The sequence below is a fragment of the Nycticebus coucang genome, chromosome X (genome assembly GCF_027406575.1).
Source record: "Nycticebus coucang isolate mNycCou1 chromosome X, mNycCou1.pri, whole genome shotgun sequence".
NCBI lineage: Eukaryota > Metazoa > Chordata > Mammalia > Primates > Lorisidae > Nycticebus > Nycticebus coucang.
Genome location: NC_069804.1, coordinates 180,670,733 through 180,689,183, shown reverse-complemented (window position 1 = coordinate 180,689,183; position 18,451 = coordinate 180,670,733).

Below are 18,451 nucleotides of genomic sequence, written 5' to 3'. Positions count from 1 at the left end.
TCCACAGAGCAGACCGTGCCTGAGCACAGTGGGAGCCCTCCTTTTCATTCCTGAACCTTAATGTTACTCAAAGCACCACCATGTGATTGGATGGCCACATCCTCAACTTTGCTTACTCCCAATCACATCCTTCTACAGATCACAACCTGTTTCCCTTTAGTTCCTGTTTCTTCTCCCATACATACTGTTCTCATTGCCCTATACCTGCTCATTTTTGAGGCCACTTTATACAGACTCTATGCTAAGGAAAGCTATGTGTTTAGTTAGATGTGACTAAAGTAATCCAACACAAAAATACCCTTCAAAATATATTTTAAAATAGATGAGAATCTAAGTGTGTGGGAAGCCAGGAGGAGGGAGAAAAGTCAAATGAAACACATCTTCAACTATAAATGGGAGGATAGACAGTCTTTGGTAATTTGTGTTCTCTAGAAGTTGTGGACAACTTTGTTCTGAGTATTCACTCTGTCTAGGGAGACAGTGTACAGTGGAAAAGCCCCACTGAGCTGTGCCCTTTGTTCTCTAAGGGGCATCCCTGAGTGCAAAGAGGGTGTGGAAGAGGTTCTCCCAAGGTGCCTTCCTGGCAACCCTCATCGTGGCCCCATGTCTCGGTTCAGGCTTGGTTCGTGGTACTCATGGTTTTAAACAGATTTTCAAAGCATCTGTTCAAGATTAATTAATTTGACCTGTAGGGGTGTATACTTAGAGGATAAGAATTCAAATGGAGGCCATTGGTGGCATCTCCAAAGGAGGCATAAACAGCATCTTTCACTCCCATACCAACATCTTTTTTTCTTAAGCAAAGTCTTAAGACTAAGAATGATCTTTCATTATGGCCTTTGTTAGCTCATGAATTCTGCTGATCACTTCAATAAAAGGGGATTTGGCGATTGGATGGGAGTAGAATGGTAGTGAAGAAAATGAGTGGGACAACCACAGCTCTGGCATTCAGCAAAGAGCTGTCATTTACTTCATTTGACACACTTACATCCTATGAATTCTATAGGACCCATAGCTATCATTCTCCTTTGTTTAAAGAGTCAGAGGTGTCTACAGTGAATAAGAGTCTAACCGAGTGGGGAACCTATGGCCTTCTGATTTCAAGATTGTTCTTTTTTAAGCACCAAAGGAGCAACAAAAGTTTCATCTTTCTCTGATGAACCCCTTTCAAAGAAAGGATTTGTTCTGTAAAATGTGGTTTCAGCCAAAAGGCTGCACTTACGGACCTAGAAGGGCACAGGTAGCCTGAGGCTACATGATCCAACATCAGGCTCCTCTTATCCCGTGAAGAAGGACTTTTCACAGCACTGACCTGAGTCAAGTCCAGGAAAGGCAATGTGGGAAAGCTGGGCTCCTCTGCCAAGCTCCCTCAGGCCCAGAAGTTCAAGTGTGGGACCTTTAGATGCCCCTCATGGAGTCTGTGACGTACCCACCATGCACAAGTCCCTTTAAGAAGAAAGAATGGTATTCTCTTCAATGACTCGATGGCCTCAATGGATGATCCCCCCCCCTTATTATCACTGCCTTGTGCATGGAATCACCATAGTCAGAGGAGCAGGCAGAGTGCAGCTGCCTGGGGAAGGAGGATCATGCCTTATGGGAAAGCACTTCCAGTCTCACTGTTTATAACTTCTGTGTGGCTGTGTCGTGATTGGACTTGTGGCTATGGGGTCCTGAAGCCTGGGTCTGGCCATGGGGCAAGACTCGCTGGGTGTGCCTTGCCTGCCACCCTCCTTCACGGTCCCATCGCCATCTCCCTGGCTTCTAGGGAACTTCCCGTGTGCTGGTCTCTCTTCCAGGATCCAGACTGTGTCCCTGCAACAGGTTCATCCCACCCTGGAGGCGTCTTTTCTGAACCATGGCTGGAAACTGTTTGGTTATGTCTGCACCGACTTCTGGAGACGTCCAAGGCTCACTTTCTCTGTGTCATTGCCACTGGGCTCCTCTCACATTCTCAGCTGTCCACTGTACCAGCTGCCCTTTGGCCTCCTTCATTTAGCATCTGCTCTGGGCCTGGGCCCCTCATCCCTAGGGCCCCAGTGTTATTCCCTGAGCCTGCCATGAACTGCCCTGCTGGTGACAGTGATCATGCCGCCCCTCGTCTGGAACACCCTTCTCTACATAGAGGTGACTCAGCTTGTCAGGGACCAGCTCCTCAAGTTCCAAGTCACCACGGGAAGCTCCTTCCCCAAGAACCCATCAAGGACTCCACATCCAGTTGTGTGGTTTCTGTGAGGACAGGAGTGTCACTGTCTCCCGTCTGCATGAGGAGGTCCTTGAGACCTCATTGTGAACTTGGCCCTCAGTAGATATGTTTCGTTAATGAAGAATGTTCTATGTTGCCAGGCCCTGGGTGGGATTTAGTACTGGAAATGGCTCAGCATTAGAGCAGGGATGAGGGAGCAATTAGTGAGAGCTCCCACATCACAGCCACTGTGCTAAGAGCTCTGCCAGTGTTATTTACTCTGCATCACACAGTCCCTTGGGTGATTATTAGGAAGGAGCCTATCCCTCTGATGAGCCAACTTGAGTCATCGAGTTGAGCCACGGGCCCAGGTTCCATGGACAGAAAGCAGGAGAGCCAGAATAGGCCAGTAGGTCAGAGACCCTCATGCTTAGAGCCTCACTCATAAATGCAATGCATGTTCCCGTGAGCTTCAGAAAGGGCGGAAGGAAGCAGAAACAACACAGAAAGCAGATGGGTCATTTCAAAGTTACTTTCCTTGTAAGGTTAAAGCAGAGGAGACTTCTTGTATACACCGACTTGGGTTGACTGGAATCTTCAGAGTTTTGTTTTATTTGTTAACTGGCCTGGTCCTTTTAAAAGTTCAGTTTGACTACGTAACACTTTGCATAAGTGACTCCCTTCTAGTTTGGTCTGGTGTGGTCTGTTGGTCCTACTAGAGCAGGGGGGCTAGTCTAAACATGACGTTTATTTAACAGTTCTTCCCCCGGGTCAGAATCTAGTGAGTGTGTGACCGAAACTTAGGACATCAGTGCCCTTTTCAGTCACCACTATTTTGGGTTTTCAGCCTCAACATGTCATTCATAGGTTACAGTGCCCGTGTTATCACGTGTCTGTTGGAGTTTCCATCACTCCAGCTGGAGAGAGACCATGTAGCGTTCAGCAGAGGGCTGTGTGTAGATACTGAAGACTCTTGGAGAGGATACGGTGCTCCAGGGGTGTTACTATTATGAATATCAAGAGAATAATTCTATATATGTGAAACTTGGTAAACGGTCTGTGAAGCTAGCTAATGATGCCCCATGATTATATCAATGTACACAGCTATGATTTAATAAAAATAAATAAATAAATAAAAGAGAATAATTCTAAGAGTGTGGAGTGTGCCCTTGAGGTTGGAAGGACACAGGAAAGGTCGCTGCCTAGGGCCATTAGAAGTAGAGCACCACGCCCAGATGGCTCCAGCCTGTGGCCAGAGTTAGCAGACGGGGCTCCTGCTCTTTCCTCTCCACCCTTTTCTTGAAGCTGACCACTCAGGCATTTGCCTGTGCAGCTAAAGTGACCCCCACCTTACTCCCCTATGTATGGACTGCTGGTTCTTCCCCCACCCGCCCCTTAACTCTTGCCTCACTTGGTCTGGGAATGGTCCCATCGTGCTCTCCCTGCCCCAAATCTTTAACTGACAAATCTTCCAGTGAGTTGTGGTGCTGTATTGAACCTGCGCCTTCCATCTGAAGACTCAGAGGCTATCCTGAGGCAGAATTTTACCTAGGATGCCACAGGGATTACAAGTTCCTAATGCCAGAATGATGCTCAGGGAGGCATAAACTGGACACAGGTCAGACAAGGGCCATGAGGATACCTGTCAGTAGAGACAAGTTTCCCGTGCAAGGGAAGCCCTGGTCCAGGTCAGACTAGGGAAATGGAGTATCCCGTAAAAGGCACGCTGTAAACACCCACGTCCACCTCCCCTTAATTTCTCATTGGAGCAGGGTGGCTAGCCGCTCTGGTACTGGAACCCTAATTTATCTGGGGGCTCTTTAATCAGGCGCCCCCATGAACCAAACCAAGTAAAACTGAATAGATGAAAGCAGGAGACAGAGGAGCCATCTACCCATTTTAACCAAGCAGCCTGTGCTTTATTGTATTCATTTGGGAGAAATGTGTCAGCAACTATGCAGACTCTCCCCTGTTTGGCCAGTAAGTAGCGATTCCGTTACCTCATATCCCAAGACAGAGTCATATGAAAGCAGGGGTGGGAACAAGTGGGTCTAGGAGACGGACTCTATAAAAGGGACCACTAGTGCGAGTTGAACAAACAGTGCATTAGGGATGTTGTCAAAGTTAGCCACTGGCTGGATTAAAGGATCCCTTAGGTCATGCAAAGATCTGGGTTTGGCATGACAGATTCAAAAGTCTGCAGAAACTATGGATTATACCATTCTAACTATAGGCCCTTGAACAGCACAGATTTGGGCTGTGTAGGTCCACGTGCAGGCAAATTTCCTGCCACCTCTGCCACCATTGGACAGCAGGACTGATCTCTCCATATCCTCAGCCTATTCAAGGTGAAGATGATAACGAGGAAGACCATTTGACGATCCACTTCCACTTAATAAATAGTAAACATATGTTCTCTTCCTTGTGATTTTCATAACATTTTCCTTTCTCTAGTTTACTAGATTTAGGGAGCATATGGTATGTCATGTATGCAGCAGACCCAACACAGACGTGATCAGGAATGTTTCCAGTCAACAGTAGGCTCTTAGTAAGTTTTTGGAGTTACAAGTTATTCAGGGATTTCCAACCATGCACGGTGTTTGTACCCCAACACCCATGCTCTACACTGCTGGGGTCCTCAAACTACGGCCCGCAGGCCACATGAGGTGGTGTGATGGTATTTGTTACTGTTTTGTTTTTTTACTTCAAAATATGATATGTGCAGTGTGCATAGGGATTTGTTCATAGTTTGTTTTTTATTTAAACTATAGTCCGGTCCTCCAACAGTCTGAGGGACAGTGAACTGGCCCCCTGTTGGAAAAGTTTGAGGACCCCTGCTCTACAGTGTTGTCTGCCAAATGCAAGAGGTAGGCAAAAGCAAGGACAAGTTAAGAGGAGGAAGGGTCTCATTGTGATTGGGGTCTTGTTCTGAAGTCACCAACTTCTCATCCTCGTTTGCACGTTGAATGTATCTGCTTATGGAAAGGGATTCTTTGATGAACTCTCTGAGTCAGTGATTCTCAACCTTCCTAAGGCCACGATGTATTTTCATTGTTAAAAGGGGTCACAACCCACAGGTTGAGAACTGCTGCTCTGAGTGGACACACATCAGGCATGAGGGTTGCCCCCCTAAAGTTTACATTGAGTTGTCCAGTTCCAGCTTTTGTGGCATAGTGAACTGAGCAGTTCCTGCTCTTAGATGGAGAGTTAGGGCAAGATAGTGGATGCAACTAGAATTCAGAACCCAGCACAGTCTACATGAAAAGAAAACTATTAGCAGGGCTACAATCTAATATTAAGCTTATTCAGTATGAAATGTCTGATTTAAGTGCTCAGTTTGACACTTGACATCTCTGACAATTCACTTCGATCCTTCTTGTTTTATTTTTATTGTGAAGTGTGTGGTCCTTTAAGGTACATCCCACTATTTCAAACGCACAAGCTGTGGGAAATGCCTTTCACAATCTCATCACCTCTTTCTCTGCAGGTTTCTTCACTGCTGGGGTAGCACGCTGCCTTTGATATAGCCACGCTGTGTCCATAGGTTAGGCACACACTTTGATGGTACTGCTTCTTGTTTCAGATATAATAAAGTAAAATTTTTGTTCTGAATTGGAAATTTCATATTTAATGTGCCATAGTTTTCTTCAGAATCACAATTTTTCTCTTCAGTCATCTCCATTTGGATAATCAGAGTAAGATGACTTTGTCTGCAAAATAAGTTTAGTCTCGTCAAGCACGGCCTGACGATTATGTGCAGAATGGTTAGTGTCTAGCAAACGGAGGTTTTCTTCGGTTTGCTTGCTTGAACTTTTGACAAAGAATGCTGGATTGGACTTTAAAAATCCTCTTGAAGCTACGAAGCCAAACCAGGGCAGACATGTGACTTCACCTGCAGTACCTGTGTTTGGGGGTGAATTCTTCTCTTCTCAAGGTCCACTACATACTTTGAAGTTCCGGGACCTGTCAGGAAGTGACCTTTTTCTCATTACGAGGCTGGGAACCCTTGAAGCCAGGCAGTCTACGTACCTTCTCACATACAGCATCCCAGGGGAAGCCTTGTTACTATAACCAGTACTTCTATCAGTGTCCTGCTATGAAGAGGGCAACTTATTACATTATTGAACTAGTAAAATCAGTTATGCTCCTAACAAATGCAAACATCCTAACCAATTGTTTGTAACCTCATATTAATCTGAAAGAAAACATTAAAAAAAAAATTATACTGCGGCTCGGCATCGGTAGCTCAGCGGCTAGGGCGCCAGCCGCATACACCGGTGTTGGGGCCGCTTTGTTGCGGGCGCCGCACGCAGGAAACAGCGGTTCGTGGATTGAAAGCACAAGCTTGCAAGAGGTGAGGCTCCCCAGAGGTGCAGGAGAGCCTCGAGTAACCTCCGCCGTGGCTACTTATTGAGATGATATACAACAGGTGTGGGGGCCCCACGTACAAGGACTACGTGCTTCAGGATCGCTCGGTGCTCTTTCCCCGCGGGCTCCACTCCCACCCTGAAGCACCTGCTTACTAATGAGCTACCCATCTCATCTCATTAGAGCACTAAGGCGCTTGAGGGCTCGTCCCTAGGCTGTAAACCATTCCCAGGCCAGCCAGGAGACAGTCCTGCTCTCAGCGTTTCCCTCAGGAACCAGTAACTGTTCTTACAAGCCTGGTGCTCACTCTCCTACACACTGGAGCTGGCAGGTTCAAATCCAGCCCGGGCCTGCCAGACAACAATAACAACTCTAACCAAAAAATAGCCAGGCCTTGTGGCCGGTGCCTGTAGTCCCACTACTAGAGAGGCTGAGGCAAGAGAATTGCTTAAGCTCAAGAGTTGGAGACTGCTGTGTGCTGTGACGCCATGGCACTCTACCCAGGAGGATGTAGGGAGACTCTCAATCCTGTAATTCCTCTGCTGGGCATATACCCAGAAGACCAAAAATCACAACATAACAAAGATATTTGTACCAGAATGTTTATTGCAGCCCAATTCATAATAGCTAAGTCATGGAAAAAGCCCAAGTGCCCATCGATCCACGAATGGATTAATAAATTGTGGTATATGTATACCATGGAATACTATGCAGCCTTAAAGAAAGATGGAGACTTTACCTCTTTCATGTTTACATGGATGGAGCTGGAACATATTCTTCTTAGTAAAGTATCCCAAGAATGGAAGAAAAAATACCCAATGTACACAGCCCTACTATGAAACTAATTTGGGACTCTCACATGAAAGCTATAACCCAGCTACAACTTAACAATAGGGGGAACTGGGAAAGGGGGGGGTGGGTAGAGGGAGGGGAATCGGTGGGATCACACCTGTGGTGCATATTACAGGGGTATTTGCGAAACTTGGTAAATGTAGAATGTAAATGTTTTGGCACAGTAACTGAGATAACGCCGGAAAGGCTATGTTAACCACTGTGATAAAAATGTGTCAAATGGTTTATGAAGTGAGTGTATGATGCCCCATAATCATATCATTGTATACAGTTATGATTTAATAAAGAATTAAAAAAAACAAACAAACAAAAAAAAAAAACAAGAATACAAATACTTTCCAAATTGTGTGGGACTCAAATAGGAAAAATAAATTAATGTTTCCACTTTTGTTTGCAAAATTCTTCTTTACCAAATGGCTGTAAGCTGGAGATACCTTAAAAGAGTAAGTTTCCTTAAATCTGCAGAGCAAAACATTAAAATAAAGAATTGGAAAAATTTCAAAGAAAAAAACCTTAAAAAAATTACCCCCATCAGTGCATTTAGTCCTGTGTATTGTATTCTTCTTCAGTTTGATCTTGGGATAGCAGTTTTATGAAGACACCAGTTTCTTCATTACAGTTCTAGACATTGTTACTGAGATTGAATGTTGTGACCTTATAGTTATTAGAAACCTGCACTTATCAGAGTCCTTTCTGTGAATCTCATTGAATAGAGGAAGCACTTCACATTATGGTTGCTTGCTAAAGCTTTCAGGAAACAATTATCTGTGGGTGAAAAGACTTAAAATAGCCATGGTTAAAAATCTGATAAGAGTTCTTGGTGAGCTCCGGGTCCATAGCTCAGTGGTTAGGGCACCGGCCACATGCACTGGGGCTGGTGGGTTCAAACCCGGCCAGGGCCTGCTAAGCAACAATGACAACAATAACAAAAAAATCGCCAGGCATTGTGGCAGGTGCCTGTAGTCCCAGCTACTGGGAGGCTGAGGCAAGAGACTCGCTTAAGCCCAAAAGTTTGAGGTTGCTGTGAGCTGCTTACTAATGAGCTACCCATCTCATCTCATTAGGCTCTCTACCAAAGGTGACAAAGTGAGACGTTGTCTCAAAAAAAAAAAAAAAGAGTTCATGATGATAATGACATCGGGACAAGGAAATTTGTTTCAGAAGCATAGGACCTTTTAACATAATGGCCAAAATTATGACTGATAACGTATCAGATTTCCAGGAATTTCATACACTTTCTGGAAGGCATATTCATAGCATCCACACAAAGATAGCTCACAGAAGGCTAAATATCATTTGTTATTTGACACTGTTTCCCATATAACTGAACATATCAAGCAAGCCTAATTGGTTTACAGTCTGTCTTCCTTTGAATAATTCCAGGGGCCAATCCAATCAAAACTCTCAGAACACTAGAAGTATAAAGGAACTTAAACTAAAACTAATATAGGACATCCGCAAAAACCTAGAGCAGCAGTTCTCAACCTGTGGGTTGCAACCCACAGGAACTGTATTAAAGGGTTGCGGCATTAGGAAGGTTGAGAACCACTGACCTAGAGCAAATATCACACCTTACAGTGAAAGACTGAATGCTACAAAAGAAAATAAGATTTCAGGACCCTCTGATTTTATTCTGTCAAGGAGGGGGTAAGCCCTGGAGACAAGTCCTGTAGAATGTTTACAGCTCTTCTTAGATTATAGATTAACTACTTTTGCATTGTTCTTTTTTTTTTTTTATTAAATCATAACTGTATACATTGATATGATCATGGGGTTCTTGTTATGGAAATGACTAGGAGAGGCCAGACACCAGAACTTTCCCCTTCCAATCACTGATATTTGTTATGGATTAACCGGGTCTTTTCTTCTCCTGCACCTAACTCAGACCAGATGGTGCTCAAGACCCTGTGACTATTGCATTTTCTGTGTGGGACTTTTCCAAAAGGAAAAGGCCACCTCAACTAATCAGATCGTTGTAACTGTGAATCCAGCCTTACATAGAAAGATGTAGAAATTCTGCTAAGTTTCCCTGAACTTTGTCTACATGAACGATCACAAACTTCTATGTTTTGGAACACTGGCTTCAATCTTTGGAGTCTGTGCTTTCTGGGAAGCATGTCCTCAAAGTTTTCCCCTCAGGGTACTCTAATTTATGCTGCATTGTGACCCTTTTGATTATTTCAGGTTGACAGCACTTTCTCCCTAAGATCAGAAACAAGGCATGGATGTGCCCTCTCACCACTGCTATTCAGCGTTGGTAGTGAGACTGTAGTGGAATAAGCCAAGAACATTAAAGAGGTAGTAGGAGGCATGCCGAATGGTACGGGTTCCATAACACTGTCCTGAGCCTCAGAAGACATGACTTTTACTGAAGCAAATCCCAAGGAAACGACACAAAAGCTCTTAGAACTAATAAGTGGTTCTACCAAGGTTGCAAGATAGAAGCTTAATACATGAAAATCATATTTTCTAATAATGGCAATAAAAATTGGAAATTTCTATTGACATTTCTTCAATAATGGAATAATCGAATAATAATGAATCAAGTTCACTGCTTCTTTCCTTGGCTCTGCCAAGTCTACCTGACAGGCCCATCATGGGCATTCTTCATTTTTATTTTTAGCATTTCCTTTTGATTCTTTCTTAAAGATTTTCCATCTTTCTGCTTGGATTACGCATTTGTTCTCAAACATTATCCACTTTTTCCATTATAGCTTTTAGAATATGAACCGTAGTTGATTTAAATTCCCAGTCTGATCATTCCAACGTGTCCACCATATCTGATGCCTGCTCTCTTTTATTGTGCTTTGACATTGAATATTGCAAACTTGACACAATGTACTGATTAAAAAGAACTGAGTTCAGGGGGTAGGAGAAAGATGGCAGCCAAGTAACAGCTTTCTTGCAACTGGGCATGGTGAGACTGGGGAGAGAAGACTCCAGGCATCTCTGGCTGGTGGGATTGGCCCAGAAACATCCCTTTGGGGACACAGGGAGTCAGCGAGAGACTTCTGGACCCCTTGAGGAGGACAAAAGCAGTGGAGAACTGGCAAGTGGCTGCGTGTGTTTGTTCAGTCTAATTGCACTGATGGCTGTAAGTATTGCACCAGTGAGGTTGCAAACTGAAAAGGCCTTACCTGTCAGCGTTTTTTTTTTTTTTTTTTTTGGACTGCACATTCAGTTGAACTACCTTGGGAGAATTGGGAGAACATGGGTGAGAGTGTGGAGGACTTTAAGTGTTGTCTAGGGCCGTGGACTGAGCCGCTGAGCCTGAATGGAGCTAATGGTCTTCGGCTGTGGGACGAGCAGAACCATTGTGAGAGAACTTCCCCTGCAAACTCCGCCCTCAGGATCGCAGAGTGAGTATCTATTGGTCGGGAGACCTTGGGTGAGTAATCTAGTGACTGAGCAGCCTATGGGTGGGGACTGAAACACCTCAGAGCCTTGGCCCTCAGGGGCATAGAGTGAGACCAGTTTTGGCACACTAGGTAAGTGGACAGCCACGTCAGGAGGGATACCAGTGACAAGTGCTTTCCTAAGAAAGCATCTGCTTAGCCAAGGTTAGCAGTTTAAAGTGCCTTTTAAGCAGGCTGAGGAGAGATTTTGGCTCTCCACCCTGCAGGGTTTGACACATCAGCAGAGGCCTCCAGTCTCCATCTTGTATAGCTGTATCAGCATTGTGATTAACATCTCATAACCCAGAAGATCACCTGTTGCCCAGACAATATTCACCAAGATATATATATATATATACATGTATACTGCTTTGTTTTTGTTTTTTTTAAATTTCCCTCTAGATACTTCTTTTTTTTTCTTTCTTCATTTTTCTAGTTTAAATATAATCTTCCATTGTTGCCTTCTTTAACAATGAGAACTTCATTTTATCTAGTGTTTCTACCCCTATTATTTGGTTTTGCCCCCCATTTTATATCATAAAATTTTCTGTTTGATTGTTTGGGTTTGATTTATACCATTTTTGTCTTTCCTCTCTACTTGGTGGAGGTGGGGTACTGTGTCTGAACTGGCAGGCAAAGAGCTGCTGACCTCAATGGAACCACCCAACCCGCAGCACCAGAGCTTGGGGGTTTTTAAGGTTGGGTCAAAGTATCCTACTGTACACCGATATCGCTCCTGTCTCCCTCTTTCTATGCCTCTGTTTGTTTTGGTTTTTTTCTTTTTATTTTCTCAATATTTCCTTTTATTCACCCCCTCTCCTTTCTCTGTTTTCTTTTTTCTTTTGTTTGTTTAAATCTTTTTCCCTTTTTGCTCTTCAACCTCACCCTTCTGGTCCTGTACCAAAAGGACTCATTGAAAGCTAGGCCAGATGCATGGTAACTTAGAGAGCAAGAGGAAGTGAAAGGAAAATTAGGGCAAGGAAACAGATAAAAGAAAACACTCAAGAGAAACACTCAAGCAGAAACATCTCAGCAACATGAAAAACCAGTCCAGAGCACAACCCCCCACCCAAGCCAGCACCGGCAAAGGACTGTGATGCAGCTACTTCAGAGGATTCCACCTATAAAGAAATGTTAGAAATGACAGAAGAGGAATTTAGAATACACATGATGAAAACAATGAAGGAAATGATGGAAACAATGAAGGAAACTGCTGATAAAGTGGAAAATAAACAAAAGGAAATCCAAAAACAGAATCAAATAAGAGATGAACAACATGAAGAATATAGAAAGTATATAGCAGAGCTCAAGGAATTGAAGCAGTCAATTAGGGAACTTAAAGATGCAATAGAAAGTATCAACAACAGATTAGACCATTGAGATAACTCAGATAGTTAAAGAGGCAGAACAAAAAAAGATAGAGAAAGCAGAATGTTCAGTGACAGAATTAGGGGACTTTATGTAGCATTCAAACATATGAGTTACAGGTATCCCAGAAGGGGAATGAGAATGCCCCAGAGGAATGGAAGCCATACAAGAGAATATTATAAATGAAAATTTCCCAAATATCACCAGAGATTCTGACACACTCCTTTCAGAGAGATGTTGGACCCCAGGTCACCTCAACTCTGGCAGAGCTTCTCCAAGACACATTGTAACAAATGTGTTCAAAGTCAAGACAACAGAAAAGATTCTGCAAGCTGCCAGGAATACATGCCAGTTGACCTACAGGGGAAAATCCATCAGGGTGACTGCACACTTCTCTAATGAAACTTTTCAAGCCAGAAGACAATGGTCATCTACCTTTAATCTACTTAAACAGAACAATTTCCAGCCCAGAATTCTATATCCTGCTAAGCTAAGCTTTAAATTGACAGAGAAATCAAATCATTTACTGATATGCAAACATTGAGGAAATTCACCACCTCAAGACCAGCCCTATAGGAAATACTTCAGGAACCTCTAATTTTTTATGTCAAGGGTGAGAGTACTTATCAGAGTCCTTTATATGTATCTCCTCGAATAGACGAAGCACTTCAGGATTATGACGACATGAGAGATTCAAAAGTCTGCAGAAAATATGGATTATAAAATCCTAACTATAGGCCCTTGAACAGCACAGATTTGGGCTGGGCAGGTCCACATACAGGCAAATATCTACACACTGACCATCACAATGGATCAACAGCAAAGTAAGAACTCAGAAATTCAAGGACAGAACCTAACTTCCACAATGATGCAAAAGATAAAACTAAGCAATGGACTCTCACAAAATAAGATGAATAGAACCCTGCCACACTTCTCAATTATCTCAATAAATGTTAACAGCTTGAATCCCCCACTAAAGAGGCATAGATTGTCTGGTTAGATTAAAAACACAAGCCATCCATATGCTGTCTGTAGGAAATACACCTAGCTTCAAAAGACAAATTAAAACTCAGAGTTAAAAGTTGAAAGACAATTTTTCAGGCAAATGGAATTCAGAAAAAAATAGGGGTTGCAATCTCATTTTCAGATACATGTGGATTTAAAGCAACCAAAGTCAAAAAAGACAAAGATCGTCACTTTATATTGGTCAAGGGAAAAATACAAAAAGAAGACATTTCAATTCTAAATTTTTGTGCACCCAATTTAAATGCTCCCAGATTCTTGAAACAGACCTTATTCTGGTCAGTCAGAACAATATGCTATCCTATAACACCATAATTTCAGGGGACTTTAACATTCCTCTTACAGAGCCGGACAGATTCTCTAAACAGAAATTAAACAAAGATATAAGGGACTTAAATGAGACCCCAGAAGAACTGTGCTTGATAGATGCATACAGAACACTCCATACCAAAGATAAAGAATATAATTCTTCTCATTGCCCCATGGAACATTCTCCAAAATTGATCACATCCTAGGACACAAAACAAACCTCAACAGAATCAAAAGAATTGAAAATTTACCTTTTATCTTCTCAGACCACAAGGCACTAAAGATGGAACTCAACTCCAACAAAAACATTCAACCACACACAAAGGCATAGAAATTAAACAGCCATCTGTTGAATGACAGTTGGGTGCAGGAATAAATAAAAGAGAAAATCATTAAATTCCTTCAGCATAACAACAATGAAGGTGCAAGCTACCAAAACCTGTGGGATACTGCGAAAGTAGTTCTAAGAGGAAAATTTATCACTTTAGATGCTTACATTCGAAAAACAGAGAGTGCATCAAGCCATCTTATGGAATTGGAAAAAGAAGAACAATCTAAGCCTACACCCAGTTGAAGAAAAGAAATATCCAAAATTAAATCAGAGATCAATGAAATTGAAAAAAAAAAGAATCATTCAGAAAATTAATGAAACAAGGACTTAGTCTCTTGAAAAAATAAATAAAATAGATAAACCTTTGGCCAGATTAACTAAAAATAGAAAAGTAAAATCTCTAGTAACCTCAACCAGAAATGATAAAGGTGAAATAACAGGAGATGCCACAGAAATACAAGAGATTATCTCTGAATACTATCTATGCCCAGAAATTTGACAATGTGAAGGAAATGGATCAATATTTGGAATCACACCCTCTCCCTAGAATTAGCCAGGAAGAAATAGAGCTCCTGAACAGACCAATTTTAAGCACCGAGAGCAAAGAAACAATAAAAAAATCTTCCAACAAAAAAATGCCCTGGTCCGGATGACGGATGACTTCACACCAGAATTCTATCAAACCTTCAAAGAAGAGTTTATTCCCATACTGCAGAAATTATTCCAAAAAATTGAGGAGGAAGGAATCTTCCCCAATATGTTCTATGAAGCAAACACCACCCTGACACAAAAACCAGGAAAAGACCCAACTCAAAAGGAGAACTTCAGACCAATTTCACTAAAGAATATAGATACAAAAATTCTCAACAAAATCCTAACCAATAGATTATAGCTTATCATCCAAAAAGTCATACATCATGATCAAGTAGGTTTCATCCCAGGGATGCAAGGCTGGGTTAACCTATGCTAGTCCATAAATGTTATTCACCACATCAACAGAAGCAAAAACAAAGTCCATATGGTCCTCTCAATAGATGCAGAAAAATCATTCAATAAAATCCAGCATCCTTTTCTAATTAGCACACTGAAGAGTATAGGCATAGGTGGCACATTTCTAAAACTGATTGAAGCTATCTATGACAAACCCACAGCTAATATTTTACTGAATGGAGTAAAACTGAAAGCTTTTCCTCTTAGAACTGGAAGCAGACAAGGTTGTCCTCTGCCACCTTTACTATTCAACATAGTGCTGGAAGTTCTAGCCAATACAATTAGGCAAGACAAGGAAGTAAAGGGCATCCAAATGGGAGCAGAGGAGGTCAAACTCTCCCTCTTTGCTGACGACATGATCTTATACCTAGAGAACCCCATAGACTCAATCACAAGACTCCTAGAAGTCATCAAAAAATACACTAATGTCTCAAGATATGAAATCAATGTCCACAAGTCAGCAGCCTTTGTATATGCCAATAACTGCCAAGATGAGAGACTAATTAAGGACACAACTCCCTTCACCATAGCTTCAAAGAAAATGAAATACCTAGGAACATACCTAACAAAGGGGTGAAGGACCCCTATAAGGAAAATTATGAAACCCTAAGAAAGGAAATAGCAGAGGATATTAACAAATGGAAGAACATACCATGCTCATGGCTGGGAAGAAGCAACATTGTTAAAAGCTATACTTCCCAAAGCAATCTACAGATTCATTGCCATACCTATTAAAATACCAACATCATACTTTCAAGACTAGGAAAAAATGATTCTGCATTTTATATGGAACCAGAAAAAAAATCCATATAGCTAAGACAGTTCTTAGTAATAAAAACAAAGCCAGGGGCATCAGCATACCAGATTTTAGGCTATACTACAAAGCCATAGTGGTCAAGACAGCATGCTACTGGCACAGAAATAGAGACATAGACATTTAGAATCGAATAGAAAACCAGAAAATGAAACTAACATCTTACAACAACCTAATCTTTGATAAACCATACAAGAATACACACTGGGGGAAAGAATCCTATTCAATAAATGATGCTGGGAGAACTGGATATCCACATGTAAAAGACTGAATGTGGACGCACACCTTTCTCCACTTACATAAATTGATTTAAGATTGATAAAGGACTTAAATTTAAGGCATGAAACAATAAAAATCCTTAAAGAAAGCATAGGAAAAACACTGGAAGATATTGGCCTGGGGAAAGACTTCATGAAGAAGGCTGCCGTGGCAATTGCAACAAAAACAAAAATAAACAAATGGAACATAATTAAAGTGAAAAGCTTCTGTTCAGCTGAAGAGCAAATAGACAACCTATACAATGGGAAAGGATATTTGCATATTTTGAATCAGACAAAAGCTTGATAGCTAGGGTTTATAGAGAACTCAAATTAATCCACATGAAAAAAGCCAAGAATCTCGGGTGGCACCTGTGGCTCAAAGCAGTAGGGCACTGGCCTCATATACTGGAGGTGGCAGGTTCACACCTGGCCCTGGCCAAAAACTAACAAAAAAGAACAAACTGCAACAATCCCATACATCAATGGGCAAGAGAATAGAACCTTCCGTAAAGAAGACAGATGAATGGCTAACAAACATCTGAAGAAATGCTCAGTGTCCCTAATTATTAGAGAAATGAAAATCAAAACCACCCTGAGATACCATCTAACCCCAATGAGAATGGCCCACCTCACAAAATCTCAAAACTACAGATGCTGGTGTGGATGTGGAGAGAAGGGAACACTTTTACACTGCTGATGGTACTGGAAACTAATACAACCTTTTTGGAAGGAAGTATGGAGAACCCTCAAAGCCCTCAAGCTAGACCTCCCATTTGATCCTGCAATCCCATTACTGGGCGTCTACCCAGAAGGAAAAAAATCCTTTTATCATAAGGACACTTGAACTAGACTGTTTATTGCAGCTCAGTTTACAATCGCCAAAATATGGAAACAGCCTAAATGCCCAGGAATGGATTAACAAGCTGTGGCATATGTATACTATGGAATACTATGCAGCCACTAAAAAAATGGAGACTTTACAGCCTTCGTATTAACCTGGATGGAAGTGGAAGACATTATTCTTAGTAAAGCATCACAAGAATGGAGAAGCATGAATCCTATGTACTCAATTTTGATATGAGGACAATTAATGACAATTAATGATACGATGTGGGTGGGGGAAGGGGAGAGTAGACAGAGAAAGAAGGAGGGAGGGATGGGGGAAAGGAAGAGCTGAGAGAGGGAAGGAGGAAGTGGGTGGGGTCCTGGTGTGTGCCACACCTTTTGGGGGCAAGACACGATTCTAAGAGGAACTTTACCTAACAGATGCAATCAGTGCAACCTGGTTTCTTGTACCCTCAAGGAATCGCCTCTCCCCCCCAAAAAAGGAACTGATGTAAATAGGCCATTAGTATGAGGCTATATGTTTATCTGGCTGTGTTTACTGTTTTCTTTTCTTTCTTTTATTTTTGTAGTTTTTGGCCGGGCTGGGTTTGAACCCACCACCTCTGGCATATGGGGCCGACACCCTACTCCTTTGAGCCACAGGAGCTATCCTGTGTTTACTGTTTTCTGTAGCTGTAGGCATCAAGGTTAAACTTGCCTGTGCTGTCCTTTCTCTTGCCTCCTCTGTTGTCTTTGGTTGTCCTTAGGGACCTGATCGACATGGGCTGCCATACACAGTCAGTTCTTTTCATTTCTTTGCCCAAGGATGTGGTGGTGAGTTGAGGAGGGAAGTGAAGTTTGCTATAATCCTAATGGTTAGCAGTCAGTGTCGGAGGCCGGTGTGTCCTGGACTTGTAGCCTTCCCTGGTGCTTCTCAGTTTTGTTTTCTTTCCCCCTGAGGAGAGTCTGGAAGGCTAGAGGGTGTTGTAATTGGATATTTTCCTTCCCCTAGGTTGATTAGAGTCTGGTGCGAAGCCAGTAGGATAGACTCTGAAAAAACACTGTCTCTCGAGGGAAGGGCCTAATAAGAACATTATACTCTGGGTGTATTTTTTTTTTTTTTTTTGTAGAGACCGAGTCTCACTGTACCGCCCTTGGGTAGAGTGCCGTGGCGTCACACGGCTCACAGCAACCTCTTAACTCTTGGGCTTACGCGATTCTCTTGCCTCAGCCTCCCGAGCAGCTGGGACTACAGGCGCCAGCCACAACGCCCGGCTATTTTTTTTTGTTGCAGTTTGGCCGGGGCTGGGCTTGAACCCACCACCCTCTGCATATGGGGCCAGCGCCCTACTCACTGAGCCACAGGCGCCACCCACTCTGGGTGTATTTTTAACTGGCTAGTTGGCCCCTGCCCTGCAGGAAGCACAGAGGGATTTTTCTTGCTCTTCACTGTGAGAACCACCTAGGGCTCCTGCAGGTAAAACGCAGGACAGTGTGCTGGCCCCACAAGACTGTGTCCCCTGGAGTCCCCTGGAGTTTTTAACTCTCAAACTTGCTCATACTGACGCTCCAGCACTTCATCATCTACAGACTGAGTTTTCCTACCTTGGTATCAGTTCCCGAGTATTTGTCTGCTGGGCTTCCGGTCTACAACATCGTGATTATCTGTACAGGCCCGTCTCTCAGTTTGGGGCAGCAGCTTGCCCTGTGGCCTCACCTTTCTTATGGACC